The sequence below is a fragment of the Acartia tonsa genome, chromosome 11 (genome assembly GCF_053477335.1).
Source record: "Acartia tonsa isolate MP-2025a chromosome 11, ASM5347733v1, whole genome shotgun sequence".
NCBI classification, from domain to species: Eukaryota; Metazoa; Arthropoda; class Copepoda; order Calanoida; family Acartiidae; genus Acartia; species Acartia tonsa.
In genome coordinates this window covers 32,695,007-32,715,014 of record NC_137270.1, presented here as the reverse complement: position 1 = coordinate 32,715,014, position 20,008 = coordinate 32,695,007, and positions in this window count along the sequence as shown.

Sequence of the window (20,008 nt, the reverse complement as noted above, 5' to 3'; positions counted from 1 at the left end):
TTTTTATAAAATTTGTTTTTTTGTATAATTCTTTATCTAAAAGCGGAAATACAATTTAAGTTAATTATTGTGGATTATAAATTATCTGCGCTCTGTTTGGATAAGCCTAAGTGTCGCACATCATTCAACTAACTAGAGCGCAGGTAGTTTCCAATCCACCTATCCTATTGGTCAAAATTTATGAACTTAAATTGTATTTCCGCTTTTAGATAAAGAATTATACAAAAAAAACGAGTTTTATAAGAAATCCTTAAAATTTGATGCAGATTTCAAATCTCCCTCTAATGAACGGAGGAACAGACATCATTCTACTTTTTAATTTTAGAAATTATGCCTGTCCAAAAGTCAAGTAATATGTTGTTTTTTTTGTCTAGTGCTTAAGATTTTGATAACTACTAAACTGATTGAGTTCTTCATTTTATGGAAGCTTCACATATTTCATTTAAATTAAGTCTTTGGGTGGTTTTATTCTAACTTTCTGCTTTCCCTACACTTCGAATACAAATCTCCTAGATTCTAGGGACATAGCCATAGAATCTAGTATTAGGAATTAGTTCAACTATAATGAGAATAATGAACAGTCTAGACGTTAAACTCTTATTTCAATAAGACAATTGCTTTACACCAAATAAAGCGCGATTCCTAAATCTATCAATTACAAGACTATCACAATAATATAACGGGCTAGTAATATTGTAAAATGGACTGTTAAAGCTTGGATCCTTAAACAGTGATAAAAAAGAAATAAAATAAGTAAGATTTATCCTTATTTGGGCATAATCAAATTAAAACCTGGGGATAATTAGTGAAATGTTAGTAAAATCAAGGATAAAAACATCCAAAATTGCATAAAATTAAGATAATTATAATGGTCTATGAAAATACTTATTTTTTAGTCTTATTCATAGAGTTGCTACGCTTATAACATCGTGCTTTAATTGTTATTATAAATAATTTTTTCCTCAATACTTTTTTCTTTAAAGTTTCGATTTATGGCTTCCCAAAATAAGTAGTTTTAGTGATTCTATGTAACAAACTTTGTCAGACGCTTCATTTTATGTAACAAACTTTGTCAGACGCTTCATTTTATGTAACAAACTTTGTCAAACGCTTCATTTTATGTAACAAACTTTGTCAGACGCTTTATTTTTATAAAACAAACTTTGTTAAACGCTTTATTTTATGTAACAAACTTTGTTAAACGCTTCATTTTATGTAACAAACTTTGTCAGACGCTTCATTTTATGTAACAAACTTTGTCAAACGCTTCATTTTATGTAACAAACTTTGTTAAACGCTTCATTTTATATAACAAACTTTGTTAAACGCTTCATTTTATGTAACAAACTTTGTTAAACGCTTCATTTTATGTAACAAACTTTGTTAAACGCCTTATTTTATGTAACAAACTTTGTTAAACGATTCATTTTATGTAACAAACTTTGTTAAACGCTTTATTTTATGTAACAAACTTTGTTAAACGCTTCATTTTATGTAACAAACTTTGTTAAACGCTTAATTTTATGTAACAAACTTTGTCAAACGCTTCATTTTCGGGCATAAAAATTACTTTGAACTTGGACCTGTAGGTATATTCCATAATAAGCAATCGATCTAATGATTATCATCATCCTACCTTAATCCAGATATACAGAAAGACAGACAGACTTCGTTCTACTTTGTATTAAGGTTATCAAATTTTATTTTGTTCTAGGAAAAAGGGAAAAGATGTAAGAGGGATAGATAAAAGTAAAAATTTAAAGAAATTTCTCAAATATTTACACAATTTCAAAACAGGGAGAGAAAAGAAGAGAGATAGAGATAGAAAGGAAAGGGGGAAAAAAGTAGGGAATCAGACAGATTTTTAAAAAGAGAAATAGATAAAAAATACAATCTATGATTCTATCATATATAGGAGTCATATTTTTTCCCGGTAAGATCTCTTTAACTAATCAACCGATTAAGAGCTTCGTTATAGGGGTACATTTTTACAAAAAGATTAAGTCTCAGAAAAATCTTGCAGCTATTTTTCAATCTACTCCCTCCCATTAATGCTTAGGGCGCAGTCACTATCAAAAATTAAAGTACATATTTAGTAAGAGGAAAGTGGGGCAGTAAAAGATATGGGTGACGGGTAATAAATATCCGAAAATAGAAATGACGCAAATGATACGCAAATTCTGATCACAATTCTCACGTTTATCTAAAAATGCAAAATATAATAATAGCTATTAAAACAATTTTCAAGCATAACTTTTATCTTATTAGTATAACAATTAAATAAGAAAAATATTTTTGCTATATGCAATTTGTGATCACACACCTAGTTGAAAAAAAATGCAAGACATAGCTTTTATTTTAACCCATTAGTACCGAGCGCCACTTTTATGGGCCGATCATGCTGAAAATCTCAGGGAAGCTTTATAATAGTAAAAACGGAAAACGTATTTTTTTTTGCTCTAGTGGCGTGCACAGGAAAGTTGCAAAAAAACCCGGTTCGGCATGGCCATAAATGCACTACGGGCATTTTGACCCGTTTTGGGCGGTTTCCCCGGGCATTAAAACCTGGTTTTAAAGTAAAAACCCTTTTTTTTTGACAAAAAAATGAAAAATGTAATTTTTGAAAGCCCAAAGTGAGATGAACACTTTTGAACTTTGATACGATCCGTAATTGAAAACTACACAACCTCATGTAATCTATAGAGCTACAAGTAATATACGAAGCGATTTATATCCAATTTAGTGTTTCAGCTATAAGTGCCGCCGTTTTCGGTTAAAAAAACCCGTTTCTTGAAGTTTTAAAACACACACACTACAAAAAAAGAACATACAAAAATTGGGTAATACATATCAGAAAACGAGCATAAAAATATTGGAGGACACATATAGAGATTACCAGGGTATACTGATTAGGGTGGCTCAAGAATAATAAATCATAAAAAAAATATTTAAAGGTTGAAAAGTTAAAACCGGGTAATAAAACCAAAACCAAGCAGGGTTTTAAAACTGTTGGGCATTTATGGCCATGCCAAACCGGGTCATAATAGGGCGTAAAAAAACAATAAAAAATCATATAAAAAATAATAATTTGAATAAAATGAATTCACAAATAGATGTACTTGTCAATAAACATTATATTTCACAAAAAAAATCAGCAACTTTACTATAAAAACAAAAAAGTTAGAAGGGGTATTTTGAATTCACTTAAATTTTTGTGGTTTTCAAATTTTGTTGAGCTATATCGGCAAACGGAAGTAAGCAAAACTGCCTGCTCCAGGGGGAAATGAAAACCAGGGTAGTAGAGGGGGGATTCATACTGAGAATGATGCAATTTGAAGACTGGAAACCGTTTTTTTTAAACATTTTCTGGAACCGGGTGGAACCGGGTTTTAATACCCGGTTCGTCTAATGGGTTAAGAAAGACTAGGGGCAACGAATGCCCCCAGAAGCCTCTAGGTGTTCTTAAGGTGGGAGGGGGATAAGTCAACCGCCCTTCTACTTTTTAATTTGAGTTTTGATAAGAAATATTGAGAAAAAAAATTTGGGGGGGGGGAGCGATTTTCAATTGGGAGGGTGGAGATACGCTCTCCCAAATAGTTAAAAACCTTCCCTGTACCTAAAAAAAAGCTTAATTGCAAAGGAAAATTCAACAGATGTCATTTAAAAAAAAAAAATTAAATTGGCACATTTGTATAAACACCTGTAGACTCAAGAATTACGCCAAAAATAGGGAAAGGAAAAAACAGAGGGGGTAAATCAAGTTTGAAGATATCCGAAAATAGTTATGATCACCAACTTCTACCATCAAGATATGAGAAGGGGTAGAAAAGAGAGGAAAAGATAAAATAGAGATATAAAGATAAAGATATAAAGGGAGATAAATAGAGAAAGAAAGAGAGAGAGAGAGAGAGAGAGAGAGAGAGAGAGAGAGAGAGAGAGAGAGAGAGAGAGAGAAAGAGAGAGCGAGAGAGAAAGAGAGAGAGAGAAAAGAATAAAGAGAGATAAAAGAGAGAAAGAAAAAGAAAGAGAGAGAATAATATATATAAGTAGATATAGATATAAAAAAAATCATACACAGATTGGACATCAAATAAAATTCGATATTCTAAACTTGTAAATATGAAAAAAAAAAGATTTTAAGATTTTAGAAATCAAGCCAATTAAAGTAGAGAAAGTGATAGAGAAGCTTCACTCCTTAAATAAGAGTAAAAGCAGAAATTTGCATAGACACATATTTACCAGAAAAAGAAAGAATTTCAACGTATTCAAAAAAACAACTAACAAGTATTAGCAAGCATGTCCTGAAAGTAATAGGTTGTCTCTTAGTTTGTCTGTCTGTCTGTGTGTCCGTACCAACAGAACTTGCTAACCACTTAATCGACATGGCTCACCTTTTCGGTGAAGTTTCTTATAAAGGTCACTGGATTTTTTTGTATCTATTTTGGGAGAGGGTACCAATTGAAATCAACCCTCACAAAAATAAAAATGAGAAATTTCATCTCAGAGCTAATTTATACCTATTTATATGACAAATATGACTTATGGAGAATTTTCGCTATTTAAAAAATTTATAGAATATTTTTCACTAAATTTAAAAGATTTGCTGCTTTGAATTAACATTTGAAGAATGTAAAATATTTATTGTAAAAAGCAAGTGCAAATTGTATTGATTAGATTAAGCACTGTTTATTTATTTTATATCCTATAGTAGTGGCTTCGTCTCTAGCCTGTAGGGACTTCGCTTAAGATACTTAAAACCAATACAGGAAAAGTAGGTATATTCCCAGAGTAGCATAACTTCTTTGGTTCGGCAGTTATTGAGATCTTATGCTTCAGACGAACAGACAGACACCTACTTCTAGCGTCTGCGCCCCAAGCCTGTATCTTAAAGCGAAGAGAGATAGAACACCTAACATCATATGGGGTTTAGAAATTAAAAGATTTTTTGGAAAGTTTGGGGGGGAGGGAGAAAGATTTTTTCTGACCTAGGGTGGTTTTTTTTCTAAGAGAGGAGGGCTCAAAAATTATATTTAGGCGAGGGAGGGACATATTCTAATTCTTCTCAGAAAGGTTTTTTTTTGTTTGGGTGATCGTGATTATTATAATTATTACTTGAATTACATACAAGCGGCTACTAGAGGCACTTGAGGAGGTGAGTGTCGAATTTAATAACCCAATTTTTTATTTCAGATTTTGAAAGAAAAAGTAAAAAAAAATTTCTTTTTTTGAGAGGGGGAATTTTTTTCTAGGGGAGATTTCTCTTTGGAGGGTGGTGGGCGAATTAATTTTAGTTAAAAATATAAATTTTTTTTTTTGGGGGGGAGGGGAGTTTCTAGCGGCGATTTAACTTGAGAGATCCTTCGGTACAGACAAACAGTAGACAAACACACATCCTGTTACTTTATTATAAGGATATATCTCTATGGATAGAAAGATAATAGGTAGATACTATTGGCTACGCACTTAGCATCTAGGGGCTCTGTATTTGAAGGGAGATGAAGGGCCTAGAAAAAAAGCTTATAAAAATATACCAAGACCTATATCTGAAAAAAATAGCCTTAACCCATCAGAGGGATTATGTAAAGCTTATCTAAAATAGTGAAACCAATCGGTTCAGTAGTTATTGCGATCTTAAGCTTCAGACAAAAAAACCTTACTAATTACTACAATATTACAAAATAGGATAGTTAGATATATGTATTTATGATAAATTATGTGTATTTTAAGATAGATAGATATTCAATAGTATAAATAGATAGATACTATGCTAGGTAGATATATTTATGATAAAGTATGGTTATTATTTGAATGTGTATGTGTATGTTTATTTAAGATAGATAGATAGATAATAGTATAAATAGATAGATACTAAGCTAGGTAGATAGATAGATATATTTATGATAAAGTATGGTTATTATTTGAATATGTATGTGTATGTTTATTTAAGATAGATAGATATTCAATAGTATAAATAGATAGATACTATGCTAGGTAGATAGGTAATGAGATAGGTAGATATATTTATGATGCAGTATGGTTATTATTTGAATGTGTATGTGTATGTCTATTTAAGATAGATAGATAGATAGATACTAAGCTATGTAGATAGTTAGATATATTTATGATAAAGTATGGTTATTATTTGAATGTGTATGTGTATGTCTATTTAAGATAGATAGATAGATAATAGTATAAATAGATAGATACTAAGCTATGTAGATAGGTAGATATATTTATGATAAAGTATGGATATTATTTGAATATATATGTGTCTGTCTATTTAAGATAGATAGATACTAAGCTAGGTAGATAGGTAGATATATTTATGATAAAGTATGGTTATTATTTGAATGTGTATGTGTCTGTCTATTTAAGATAGATAGATAGATAGATAATAGTATAAATAGATAGATACTAAGCTAGGTAGATAGGTAGATATATTTTTGATAAAGTATGGTTATTATTTGAATGTGTATGTGTCTGTCTATGAAACAAATATCAGCCATCTTACAGACAATAGGAAAATAAAAAATCCCTAAAACATTTTGCCCCCCCCCCCCTTGATATTTAAACAAAAATAAAAAAGCGTACATATAAAAACCCAATCAATCCATTGTTCCTTATGTTTTTTCATCATTGATTATTATTGATTTACTATAGTCCCTTTCGTAACATCGCACTTTATGGGGCGATTCTTCGTATTTTTCACAGTAGCTTTTCTCCTATTTCTAGCCCCTGCTGTGGGCTCTAACCCTGCGGGGCTAATTACCTAATCCTGTGGGACAATCACATAACCCAATATAACCTAACCTAACAAAAAAATAACCTATAAAAAGCCATTTAAAAAAAACGACGAATCGCCCCTTATGGGGCGATGTTACGAAAGGGACTATTCCCAAACTTTCTCTGATTTACAGTTTACTGTTTTTTTTTCATATTTAAGGAAAAAATGTTTTATTTTGTTTCCCTTATTATGGACATAATAGTCGTATTTTTACAGAGGAGGGGTTAGGTAGGCACCAAACTTGTAAATAAAAGAAATTGTCTAAAATCAGGATAAGAATGAGGGGGATAGTAAACAAAGATGACAACATTCAAACAAAACGAAACTTGGGGTACGTTGTTACTAAAACATAATCTCGGGGCACATTAGGGGAGGGGGAAAGGTAGCCCCCTCCAGTTTTAATTATAGCTATAAAAATTTTTTGGGGTCACATATTCCAGGGGCGATTTCTATTGGGAGGGTGTTGGTGCCCTTTCCCAAATAGTTATAAACCTTCCCAGGACCTATAAGAAACTACGTTGTAAATGAGACTCGCATTGGTTCGGTGGTTAGCGAAATCCTTCATTATAGAAAGACATTTATTTTAAATGGATATATTGATAAATATAGAAGAAAGATAGATTAAATCAACAGCAAAAAACAAGGCATTTAGTTTGATTCTATAATAGATTTTTTTCAAAAATCAAAAAAAAAATAAAGAAAATAATAAAAGAAAAACTTGGAGTAGTATTCCAACTGAAATATGGCAAGTAAATGTCTCACTTAAGATAGGAACAGTTTATTTATTTTATCTCAGGTGCTTGGAGAGATAGATATATAGAGATAGATAGATAGTAATAGATAGATATATAGAGATAGATAGATAGTAATAGATAGATATATAGTAATAGAATTAGAGTAAAACACTAGAGGGGGAAGGGGTTATGTGTATGTCCCCATCCCAAGGTTCTTGTGCTGACTCTCAATTAGGTCTTTGAAAATTAACCAATAGTGTCGGGAATATTAACACAGCCAAGTAGCAGAAAACAATTTGCTAGCAGAAGAAAACGGTCCTTAACAGGGCCGGGGGATACAATTAGTTGTATAGTTATACATTTATACTATAAATTTATTGTAATAGATAGAGACAGATAAATAGATTGATATTAATAGATAGACAGAGATAGATAGCTATGATTGACTATAGATTTTCTGAAATAGATTTTCTGAATGGACATAAATTTAGAAAAAACGAATAGACTGCGTGGGGACAGGGGAATATTCAAAATCCTAAAAAAGTCGGGCTATTTGATTAGAGCATTTAATAACAAACAAATTCTAAGACAATAGCAGTAACTTTGGAATAAGTGGATTAAAATTGTCAAAATCAACTATTCCTCAGGGCCCCTCTTAAGTTTTGGAATTTTTGGTTTTTGGCATTGGTTATTGACTGTACCATTTTCTTAGTATCTTAGGGATGTAATTCTTAAAACTTGCACCTTAAAATATTTTTTTTTATGTTTTAGTTATCTGGGAGGTTAAATATGGTTGCATCATTGCAGTTATACCACTCCTAAATTTATACCAAAGTAGTGATCTTTCTCTTTATCCCTGCCATGTTAAGATATCAGTTGACCTAACAGGTGCAACAATAAAGAATACATTGTGTTTATACATTTACACAAAAAAATGAAATAGGAAAATGATTATCAATAGAAGATTTTGGAAAAGAGGCTAAATTGTATCACGATAGATACTCAATTATCCTGTTATAAAAAATTCTTCTAATACTTGAGACAACAATCTTTCGGTCCCCAAATTGTAAAAAAATATTTTTTGGGATGGAGGGGGGAGGGGTCAAGACACCCTTCCCAAAAATAGTTTAAAACTTTCCTAGGACCTATAAGAAGCTTTACTGAAAAGGAGAACAATATCAGTTCAGCGGTTAGCGAGATCCTTCGGGACTGACAAAAAGCCCTAACTACTTTATATAATAGGATGGATATATAGTATGAATGTACTTTATTTGGGCAAAACCAGTCTACTCTGAACTTTGATACCCGTTTTTTTCTTTGTTGTTATGTATTCACAACAGATTTCAAAACTATTTCAGAGGCGTAGCAATTCTTTAATTGTTACCAGAAAGTCTATTTAAAACATGCCTTTTAAAACTTTTTTACCACAAATTTTGTATGATAAATTTGTCCTATTTATCTGATTTTTTTTGTAATAATGATTCCTAGGCCAACAAAGTACATTATAGTAAGCGATCGCATCTTCATAATCGAATTTTAAAAATGGAAGTATGTTCTATTACTGCATCCTGTATTTAAGCAATGTGGCAATTTTGCAACAATTTCATATAATATTTGTTGAGATTTACAAATTAAAGTTCTACTTATTATGTTTTGACACTCTGCAAGAGTTATTGTTCGTTTGTCCTTCATTATGATTTTAGAGCTTTGCTTTCATGGATGTTGTCATCCTTGTTATGAATGAATTTTAACCAGTCTACCAGTCAATAACGGATAGCTTGTATAGTCTCTGCGTCACCTTACAGCATGCTGTTCTTTTTAACTTTTTGTATTACATGATAATTCAAGTTTTTAGTAGCGAAGCTACTCTATAATTCACTTTGTCTGTCCGTCCGTCAGTAACGCTATGGGGGAAACGTGATTTTCTCGGCTCCTATCCTTCGCTTTAATGGATGTTGTCATCCTTGTTTTATCATTATTTGGAATGTACGTCAATCTATCTTCCATATTTGCATAGGATAACATTTATTTACTAAAAAGTTTTAATACATATCATTGATTACTGTAATTTAAAATCTTATTTTTAAAGTAGCTTCGCTCCTAAAAATATAATCTGTATGGGCTGTATTGTCCCGCCTTTTATTAATGTAACTCCTCCTTTTTGTACCAGGGATCTAAAGGGATAAGACAATGAACGATAAATTTTTATAAAACTGCAAAACTTCTGTAGATTACAATTAGTGATTAAAACATTCGGACATTTAATTTAATGCACCAACCAATCAAATTCAAAAGAATTCTCCAAAACTGAATAAAACATAATGATATTGGAGACTAGTTTAAAAACAGCACACCATCCACTCCCGTCGTTTTTGTAATGTTCTAAGCGAAACATATTTACCTTAAAAATTGGTATATCCATAATAAGTACCCTTTAATTAATTAATTTTTGTCCGAACTTCTATACCTATATTATTGACATTTAATGTCCTATAACACTACATGTGTTTATATGTGTATATCCATTTGATTTATTGAGCTATGCTTTTATGAATGTTGTTATCCTTGTTTAATTAGAAACTCTCATCATAATGTTACTGTACTATAAATTATCTCAAGTTTATATTCTAACAAGGATGACAACATCCGTAAAAGCGAAGCTCTGAAACAAACGAACATTAACAATTGTATAGTATCAAAACTAAATAAATAGAATATAAATGTATAAGTCTAAATAAAATGCCTAAATACAGGACAATGTGTAAGAACATGTTTACAATTCTTAGGACTTGATTATAAAGATAAATTGCTTATATCATAGTATCTTGTTGTAATAGGTAAAAATAAGATGATCAGGATAATTATATCATATACATTGTAAAATTTGCTGTCAATTTTTAAACAAGGATGACAACATCCATAAGTAGCGAAGCACAAAAAATCGTCGATTGGAATACGTAGATTTAAAAGGTTTTTACTAAAATCAAGAATAGATTTATTGGATAAAATAAACATGAAACCTTGTTTTATTTTGCATGATGACGATGGTCAAAGTAAATTATATTAAAGATGCTCATAACAATGGGAAAAATTATTTTGATACAGATATCCCATAAAAGTTTGAAAATTGCATCAAAATATACAAAGATATGGGGAAATATGTAAAACATATAAAAATAGCCAAAAACCTGATAAAAGGCAGTCTGGCCGTCATGGTTGTTTTATTAAAACGACAAAAAATTTAATTTTTAAATCCTTAACTTAAAAAATTTGGAAAATCGGACCATATACACTGAAGATATGGAAAAAAGTGTTAAATATATAAAAATAGCCTAAAACCTGCCAAAAAGGCAGTCTGGCCGTCATGGTTATTTTGTTTAAAAGACGGGAAATTTAATTTTGATATCTATAACTGAAAAATTTTGAAAATCAGACTATAAACACTGAAGATATGGAGAAAAATGTTAAATATATAAAAAAAAACAGCCTAAAACCTGCTAAAAAGGCAGTCTGGCCGTCACGGTTGTTTTATTTAAATGACGGAAAATTTAATTTTGATATTTATAACTGAAAAAATTTTGAAAATCGGACCATAAACACTGAAGATATGGAGAAAAATGTAAAAAAATATAAAAATAGCCTAAAGCCTGCTGAAAAGGCAGTCTGGCCTTCATGGTTGTTCCTGTAAACGACGGGAAATTTAATTTTGATATCTGTAACTGAAAAAAATTTGAAAATCGGACCATAAACACTGAAGATAAGGAGAAAAATGTGAAAAATATAAAAATAGCCTAAAACCTGCTAAAAATCGGTCGGAACGCCAAAGATGTTTTAAAGTCAATTGTGCTCCTTAATGATGGGAATGTTGTCAAAAAATTTCAGCATTCTATCTTTTATAGGAGCTGAGTAAATCCCATTTCCCCCATAGCGTTACGGACTGACGGACTGACTGACGGACTGACTGACTGACTGACGGACGGACGGACAAAGTGAATTATAGAGTAGCTTCGCTACTAAAAAAATTAACATGTTAAAACATTCTGGTAACGATTACAGAGATGCTACGTTTCCTAAATCATTCAATAGAAATAATATAGAAATAATCATACAAAGTTTGATATCTTTAAAATAAATTTAAACATGTTTAAATTAACAAAAAAAGCTATCCGTTACGGACGTGTAGACAGACGGACGGACCGACCCTAATTATAGAAAAGCTTAGCTTTTAAAAATTTTGTCAATAAACGTGCTGAGTAAAATAAGACAAATTAACAAGGACATTCATGAACGTCGATAATAATTTGTGTGATGAGATGTTAAATCACATAAATAATACACAATTTTCAAGATAATCTATATACTAAATATGTCCCAAGAGGCATGAATTTTTGTTTTGGTTGTAAAAGTTTAAAACAATTTTATCCTATTTTACTTTTAAATGTTATGTTGTTTGAAGATCATCTTTATAAAGTAGCTGCGCTGCCAACTTAACATAATTTCTTGTATTGGTATTTTCCTCCTTATTAATTACACTACTCCTCCCCCTCGTAAAGTTAAGTATCTGAACATAAATTTTATTTTAATTTGTCGTAAAAATGTGGAAAACACGCGATATCAGCGGCATATGATAGGAGTGTATAGAAGGGTGTCAACACCCCCCTTAAAACTAAAATTGGGATCGCTTGTCTTCCACTTTTTTCAACCGCTAACGGTTGCACCAACTCCTGGTGTACACTGTGCATGCCACTGCTTTTTTTTTAGATATTATAATAGAAAGTCAATCCGTAGATTTAGAAAATCTTAGCTAAAACTTTAATTGAATTATAATTCAATTTGATTTTCATAAAATAATAATTTTTTTAAAAATTTATAAGAAGAAAATTATCTTTAGCTTTTTTACGCTGTGAAATTATGGTAATATATATGTTTATTTGAAATTCATCTGCTTTTCCTAATTACATTAACTCCCCAACTCTTATTTTCATACAGGAAGTGTTTTATTGTCCAAAATTTTTCTGTCAAGGATAACTAACAATCAAGTTTTAAAAGTTAATAACATTAAATGTGAACACAAAATAACGCATAGGGTCCTGCAGGGTAAATGCCCTATTGAAAGTACCAGAAAATTTTTGGTCCATGTGAGGGAAAATATCCAAAATTGTTTTTATTTTTTAAATCTTTTTCAAACCTAATTAAAAAATACTCTACTAAAAAACTAATTCTAAAGCACTATAATTAAAAGTGCTGAGTTTGCATGAAAGGTATGACTTTAATTTTTAACCTGATGGTATAAATTATTGAAAACTGCAGTCTGCACCTGTTTCTTGTAATTTCATCCTTACTCAGGGATACAGGGATAAGTAAATTAAAAATAAATTGTTTCCACTAAAATAATTTAAATCTTTATAAATAAAGTTTTCTTGTAATGTAAAGGTTGATTATGTTATCATCTAGTGACCTTTAATTGTTTATAGTACTCCAAGATACTATCACGTTTTTAAAAAAAATATAAAAAAATAAATATTTGCAAAACTAAATTTAAAAAAAATCTTAAATTATTTTTAAAATATCTGTTTTTACCTTTAAAACTGCATTTACTCTTAAATTGAGAAAAAAGTTGTATTTAATACATTAAAATTTCTTTAAAATTATGATCGGTTTGCATAGCATATTATTAGAACTGTTATGAATAGATTATGATTAGACCTTTTCAGAAATACTACTATTCAGAAAATCTACACAAATGCAAAATCTACGCATGACCATAGCTATATATTGATAGATAGATAGAGATAGCTAAATATAGAGAGATAGGGTTCGAGTATAAATAAAAAGATTTACAGGTATGTAGAATGTAGATGTAGAAAGTTAGATAAGGTAAAAAGATCTCGCTTCCATTTCAGGTAAGCTTCACAAAGGTGACAGAATGGTTTAGGCTTTTTTGCTCTCTTTAAAATGAAATACAGAGCCCCTAGACACTAGATGCAGATCCAAGCTATATAAAACATAAATAGGTAAACAGTTGAAAAGGAAATAAATTAAACTAATAGGTAGCTAGATGGATAGATCTTCAAAATCTAGAGCAAAATCAAGTTACAGACTAATACCCCATTATATAGGCTGAAAAAAATATAAATACAAAAACTAGATAGATAGAACAAGATAGATCGATAATGTAAAACAGTAAAAGAAAGTATTATTTACAATTGCAGATTATACAGGTTCACCAATCGCAATTTTTTGTGCAAAATTAACAGATTACATTTTTTCCTTCTACCAATACAGTTTTATTTTTAAAAGCGAAGCTTTTCTATAATTAGGGTCGGTCCGTCCGTACGTCCGTCCGTCCGTCCGTCACAGAGAGATAGCTTTTTTCGTTAATTTAGGCATGTTAGAATTGTCCTATCAATTTCAAACTTTGCATAGTGATTCTTTTAGTAGTTAGGTATGATTTAGAAAGCGTAGCAACTCTATAATCATTAAAAAAATGTCCGTACGTCCATTTTAAACATGTCGATTTTTTTTACTTTTTTAACAACAAATTTCTATGTGATCTAATCATCCGATTGATCTGATTTTTGGTATGTTGATTCCTGGGACAACAATGTATAATTTTATAAGCGAAGCAACTCTCTAATTAAGTCCTAAAAATGTAAGTATGTCCATAACATTATCCTGTAGCAGTTTTACTCCTATACATTTATATTCTGATTATTAAGTTCTGACACTATAAAAGTGTTAATGTCCGTTTGTTCTACCGTTTCAGTGCTTCGCTTTTATGGATGTTGTCATCCTTGTTTTTCTTATTAACGAATAAAAAGTTAAGTTTACGTCATTAAGAACACAGATTGCCTTCTTTAACCCCTTATGTAACTTTGGGAAAAAGAATGGCTCTGAAGGCTAAGGTAGACGGGTCCAGCTTGGAAGTGCTTTTAGATTGGAAGGACTGATCGAGAGAGTATTTTCTCAAAAACTTAAAACGGTTTTAAAATCTTTATTTTTTTTGTAAAAGAGGGACATTTTTTTGAGCATTTTTTAAAATTTAGGTTAAAAAATAAATTCAAATACATACAATATGTATGTACAATGTACATATATGAATTTTTGGTTGCAGCGACTGATTAAGTAAGCCGCCATTTGCAACCTTAGCAGACGCTAGCAAGCAGACGCTGGGAAAACTTTGAAATTTGAAGTGTCATATATTAAAGTCAGAGGAGCTAGTAAGTATTTATCACAAAATTCAAGAATTTTTGAGATCGATGAAATTTTCGGCAATCGATCCCTTTGTTTGTATGCTAAGCTATGGTTGAAATTAAAATTGCAAGATAATATACACTTGCAAAGTTCTGTAGGATTCAAGCGAAAATTCAAATAACGGTAACTATATTAGTAAACTCTTATCCTTCCCCCCCTCTTACCTCATTGTTTTTAAAAAAGAATGAATAAATTAATGGGGATGGCCTTCGCCCTTTTAGTGGCAAAAGGTCCATCCCACCTGTTTATGTTTTTACCTTTGAATGAACAGAAGGCAAAGTCCAATAGGTCTAGTGGTTAAGTAGTTTTAATATTAACCAGGACAGACAGACAGGAAAAAAATCGTTCTACATTCTACCCTATAGTACAAAGTAGTAAGATTTTATGTCTGAAGCATAAGATCTCGGAAAATGCTTGTCCGTGTTGGCTGTGCTTTAAAGGGAAGATTAATAAACGCTTGAGGTAGTTCTATGCTATTTTCTTGATCTCCCTGGCTTTTCCCTATAGGATATGTGCGAAGCAACGGGTATACATATAAAGGACATAATCAATTCAGTAGTTAAAAATAATTTTAGAAAACATCAATTTTAAATTATTAAACTTGTTCAAAACTCCGCCATCAGCCTAAAATTTATGATTAAACTTTTTTGCATTGTTCGATTAGGGTGATGACATGAAAAATAATGTATCTATTTTTTACAATTATACTTTTTGTCGGTTTTATTTTTAAAAGAACAAAACCTACTCTATAATCTAGCCCCGGATAGCCTTAGAGGACGGGATACATTATTTACAATGTATCTCTGAACTTAATACTGTTCATGGTTTTATCAGACAACCAACCCTGGAAGTCTTAATTGTGCATGACAATGAGTAGCACCTTCCCGAGATGCTGTCTAAAATGGTGCAAAAAATGGGGACAAATTTCAAATTGATTTGACGGGGCTGTTTACTTACGTCACAAGTGAGGGGAAAGAAAGGGGAAGGAGGAAAGAAACCCCCTAGAAAAGAGATGGGGGTATGACGTCACACGCCAAAACAATTTGAAATTTGTCCCCATTTTTTGCACCATTTTAGACAGCATCCTTCCCGACAACCATCGTCGGATGTACTACGTGTTGGTATTCTCTATAAGTTCTCAGATATTGGCCAATTCGTTCCTCAATAGTCAGAGGGTTGCACCTCAGGTTAACAACTAAAAGTAACTTAAAAGAAACCTTAATAAATAGTTAATTATCGCATCATATTACAAACGCTTTCCGCAGATATTAAAATAAAATATTAAGATTAAAACAAGTTTTGTTTTTCATGCGTCAACGATTGCCTAAATAAACAGGTTTAATTTTATGATTTTCAATTTAATACTTATGTAAAATTGTCTGTAATACGATGCTAAATGTGATTTTCAGTATAGCCAGAAACCGATTCTAATCCAGCGGTGATTAATCAGTTTCGAAGCCATACTGGAAAAGCATTTCTGCTTTATTATTTAATTTTGATAGCAGGGTTAATTGTTAAATTTATTATTACTGCTTTAGTGGTTCGGGAAAGAATATAATTTTACGGCATTATCTTTGGCCTTACAATGGGTTTATTCATACTCGCAGATTGTTTGAAATAGCAAATGACATTTTTTTTGTGTACAGTACAGAGCTAAAACATTTATGAATTGGACTTGAATGCTAAAATAACTTGGGTTATAAGAGGTTGATATGACATGTATTAATTCATCCCAAGAGATTTTAAGAAATAAGACGATAGACAATACTTCGTATGCATCCCAATGATGATAAACAAAATAATTATGTGGATTAAAAACATTGGTTGCAAGCTTTGGGTACCCTTGTAACTGATAGTCCAATGTCACCTCCCTCAAGGCTCAAGCCATTTAAATTTGTTATATGAAATATTAAATCTCCATTCTTATGTTAATTCGTGTAAACACCCGCCGACCTTACTTAGTAGGGTAATAAAGTATGAAATATTTGACTGAAAAGAGAATTATGGTTTACTGCTGTGCTAGTGAGAAACCCAGTAATGGATGTATTATTACATGGATCTTACACCAGATTATCATGTACTCTGATAATGAAACTTGTAGCGGGCTGAAATAACAATCCCCCCTTTACACCATCCTCTTCCCTAAAGGATGAAAGAACTTACCAATAAATGACAGGGGAAATAGTAACCTAAATTGACGACAATTTTTCCCCTGTCATAATATCCACGTGTATATTCTATATCCATTAACCGATTTGAAAATTATTTGAAGAGGTTGCAGATAAATAAAACAAGGACGACAACATCCATAAAAACGAAGCTCTAAAATCAGAAGAATGGACAAACAATCAGCACGTTTTAAAATGATGTAGAGACGCTTCCAAAATCGTGCTTCGCTTTTAAAAAGTAAAATTTATCAAAAATTAAAATAAATAAAGTCTTCCAATTACCAGGTAGCATTCAATGAGAAATTGTGTTCAATATGATGTATATTAACAATTAAACGAATTCAGTGTTCCAAGGCAACGCGTTTTCAAAGGCTATATTCATTGCCCGTTCATTCATACTTCTTTGGATTAAAATTTGGCATGGTTTGATTCCTGTAAATTATTTTTTCAGCTTTAAAACATATATTTCTATCGTTAGATAATTTTCATAATCATGAATTTTTATATTGATTTCTAGAACGAATAAGAATAATAAAAAAGGCGAAGAATCTTTTAATCAAGTGTAAGTTTGTCCATCATCCTGTATTTTAATAACTTCAAAATAGATATTTACGGTTGTTATTTTTAAAGATGTTTTTAGTTTAGGAATATTTTAAGTAACTTTGACTTCAGAATGGCGTTTAATTAGCGAAGCTTTCGTACACGTTCAAATTTGGTCAATTAAAACAAATTTAATGTCCCATCAAATTGTTATATACCAGCAGTTATCAAGATGTCATGAATTACATAAACGAACAAATAGGCTAATTATGCTAACTCGTTAATTATACGTTATTTTCTATAGTAAATGTTATTGTTGGCACTATCACAAAAAGTAACTTCTTGATCACTGTTAACACCTCCCCCCCCCCCCCCAAGTTATTTTGAAATAGGCTATATTGGGCCCTCAACACTGCTAGGCATAGGGAAACAATGATGACAACATCCATAAAATCGAAGCTCTGAAATGGTAGGACAGATGAACTAAATTAGCAGAATATTAATGCATATCTCTAAACAAAATAAAAGTAAATTTGTTGTAAAACTACATAAATATATGATACTGTTTAAGAAAACAGCATGTTTTAAATGGACTTACGGACTTTCTGGTAACAATTACAGAGTTGCAGCGCAGTCTAAGTCGTACCTAACTGTTATTGGAATCATCAAGCAAAGTTTAAAATCGATAGGAAAATTCTAACCTGTTGAAATTAAAGAAAGGAGCTAACCGTTACGGACTGACCCTAATTATAGAAAAGCTTCGCTTTTAAAAATAACTCCCACCCCCCTTATTTTCAATTTATCTAAAAAGTTTAAAAGGGATGTTACCCGTGCTCAACTGGGCATATGTTGGAAACTCCCTAAATATTGTAGTAAATGTGACTAGTAATATCAGATAAACTAAAATAAATTGTTCCAATATTGCGGAAGGTACAAACAAAAACATTCCACAGTTAGCACACAAAACAACTAGAAATAGTAGAATAGGTTAGACAAAGGAGCTGTTTAGAAGTTGTCTTCTTGTTATGTTTAATCTCTAGAAGACTGGATGAACTATTAGGTCTTACTTGTATATATCTCTTTTGCCAAGTAACCATGTTCAGAGTTCAAACCTACCTCAGGAAACCAACTCTTTGGTTGCACGACCTTTGTCTGGATGTGTGTTGCACATGTTTTTTGTCAAGACATTCTCCCTACTCAAAATATGCATGTTGTGTATCTGACACAGCAGCAGTTGGACAAATCTTCGGAGTAAATTTAAAACTTCAATGTTTATGTCAATAATAGCTTGTTACATTTTGTATGTGTCCATTAAGCTCTCAAAACGGAATGATCAATTTTCTTTTGAATCCCAGGAAGCTTAGTATTTTGGTCATTAACTGGTTTCTTAGATTAAACTGTTCGTAAACAAATGGCTTTTTTTGCTGTGTTCAAAATACTCCAGACACCATTATTCACTAAAACATAAGAAAATAAACGAATCTTATATATGATTTAGCAGAAGGCATCATTGAATTTTATTTTTGTAAAGAAATAAGTTTTTTATAGCAAAACTTCTTCTACATTTAGGGTGTGACCTTTAGTACGTCTATAAAAGGATAGCTCTGTATGAAATTTTATAATCATTGCTTGAATAATGAATTCTGTAACAATAAGGCTAAAAATCGAAATCATACTCAGATACCAAGTCAATAAAACATTAATTAATGTTTCCACTTTTTGACATTTAAGCTTAATTACTTTGAGTTTTATAAAGTGATTTCTTGAACGATCAGGCTCAAAATTATAACAACCGTATCTTTTCCATTAGTTCTAATGATGCTAATATTCGTTTGTCTTATGTCCAGTAGTTGCTAGACTCACGAACTTATAACTTTTAACATTATTTTATTATCCTTTTATTACAGTAACAGGATAATGTGTGTGGACGTGACTGTCTGTAACGAAGAATTTTGCTCTGATTTTCTAGTTTTTTCATTGTTTTGGGCGAAGGTGGCCCCACCCTCTCAAGAAAAATCGCCCCTAGAAAAGAAATAAAAAAATATATCACTGTATAACTTACTGTACTTCTCTTAAATTTTTCCCGATAGAAAATTATAAATCTAATACGCAGACAGAAAGATAGATAATTAAGTATATAAAAGATAGAAAGAGATTATAAGGTAACATAGATACATAGATAGCTAAATAATGAAATATTTCCATAGGATGATAAATACATTTTCCAATTTTACTCCATAAAGAAATCCCAATATTGAGCTTTACTGCAATAGAATCAAGTCAGAGATAGGTAATAGTGTTCTGGATAATAATGAGAGGGTACAATGGGCTGTTTATTACACTATTCCCCAAAGTTTAATAACAACGTTTCTTATTCGTTGGCTTAACAACTTTGGGGACTTTTGTGAATTTTATTGAATATTCAGACGTTTCAACCACTAATTTTGTGTATCATCCTTGGGAATGTCCATCAATTTGTCGGCCATTGTCTTATTCCTTTAGATCCTTGATAATACATACTAAAAATA